The sequence below is a fragment of the Bison bison genome, unplaced genomic scaffold (genome assembly GCF_000754665.1).
Source record: "Bison bison bison isolate TAMUID 2011002044 unplaced genomic scaffold, Bison_UMD1.0 scf7180017864342, whole genome shotgun sequence".
In the NCBI taxonomy this organism is placed as follows: domain Eukaryota; kingdom Metazoa; phylum Chordata; class Mammalia; order Artiodactyla; family Bovidae; genus Bison; species Bison bison.
In genome coordinates, this window is record NW_011494914.1 from 1,015,177 (window position 1) to 1,017,086 (window position 1,910).

The following is a 1,910-nucleotide window of genomic DNA, read 5'->3' on the forward strand; positions in this document are numbered from 1 at the left end:
CCCACTGGGGCAGGTGTGGTCGGTCACCCGGTTGGGGATGGTGTCGGGGATGCAGGCCTTCCCCAGGTTGCCGTGGATGTACATGCTTACGTAATGCTCCATTACTTCCTGGGGAGTCCGGGAAGCGCCCACGTGAGCCGCCATGTCCTCCTGCAGAGACAAGAAGCGTCAGAGGGTCAGATGCAGGCTGGGCGCGGAGGTCCCTGGGCGCCGCCACCCTGCGGCCTGCGGGCGCCGTGCTGTCCATCCCCCACAGCCACTCTGGATGTCGGCGCTGGGGGTAGGACCTTCGGGGAATCCATGCCCTGAGAACATCAGTACCCAGATGGGCAACCGGCCTGGAGGGCAAAGAAAGCCACATCCCAGACCCCAGCTCTTCTCCTGGTTCTCTTAAGAGGACAAACAGAGGCTCCCTGGGGCTCAGGCCGCCCTGCCCGCCAGCAATTAGACCTAGGTGGGCAGCCAGAGCCCCGGGGTGGGTGGGTGGGTGGTGGGGGGTCCCCACTGGCTCCAGTGACCTCTCCGCTCTTTGAACTAGGAGAACAGATGCAGCCCGGGGCCTCCCCACCAGGGAAGGTGCCAGCTCACCGCGCCGCCTGTGTCCCAGCGCAAAGAGCCAGGCTCCGTCTCTGATGCCCCGGCCCCGGGCCGGCGTGTTCCTTCCCCGGGTGGCGGTCAGATGACCCGGGCGTTGGGCCACCGCTTCTGCCGGCCCCTGGGGTCCAGCAACCAGCTGGAGACCAGCCCGGGCTGCAGGCAGGGGTCACGCCTCCAGAAGGGACCCGCCCTGCGCGCACAGGGTTATTAATGGGAGGAAATTGTACAAGTCTCTCAATCTTTTCCTCTGCCAAGAGGCCTCTTCCTTAAAGGGAACCGCTAAAGCCACTTGAGAAAGCAGCCGCCTGCAGTGTGCACTCGCTCCCAGCAGCCACTCTGCGCCCCGCTGGCCTCACTCCCCCAGCTCTACCCACCCGCCCAGAGACACTCAGCGTCCCCCCATGGTCGGGATGGTCCCTGCACCCCCATAGGCCCGAATGGGAGCCCAGGAAACCAGCCGGTCCCCTGAGGGGCTGACCCTGCCAACCACCGGGCACAGAGGGGAGGAAGGTGTCAGGAAGGCCCTCAGAGAAACCAGACCGGCGTCCGCCCTGCCAGCCTCTCCCCAGGGAGCGCCGCTCGGGGTGGGGGGTAGGGGGGTACAGAGAAGGCCACATTGGGACCCACCCTGCCAGGCCACCTCTGTGCACCGTGAGGGGCAGCGAGGATCAGAGCTGAGAGCAGACTGTCTGCTGGAGAAACTACATGCTTCTTTCTTTAAAAACCTCTCTCAGCACCAAGTGTGCAGTTATCCTTTCCCAGGAAACATTTCATCCAAAAAAACAAAAGGAAGTCACAACCATCACTACCGTTACCGTCTCCCAGGCTGGCCACTCCTGCCTTGGAGCCCGCAGGCCTCACAGTAAAAGAACAGGGGGCGCTGGGGAGCGCTCACGCTCTCCCCGCAGCCCAGCCCACCCCAGCCGGGCCCAAGGAGCCCCCGGGACACATGTCTTTCCAGGAGGAGAGGCTGTGCTTGCCAGGGAGCCGGGGGTGCCATCAGCCTGAGCTGAGCTGCCCGCGCTGGGCGGGCGGCCAGGGGCCGTGGGAGCCACGCCCTCAGCATCCAACCCTCACCAGTGCAGTGCCGGGTCCCCGGGCCTGGTCCAGTGCGGCCCTGCGGGAGAGCTCTGCCCTCCGAAAGGCCGATGGCCCCGGCGCCCCTCGGGTGCTCGGCGAGGGGGAGACTCACAGCCCGAGGGCGCAGGGGGAGGCCGAGCAGCGACGCGGCCTCTGAGCGAACCGAGGCAGCCCCGTGACCTGTCCGAGGGCCTCTCCGTCAGCCCGCGCCCTGCGGACGGAGCAGGCAGGGG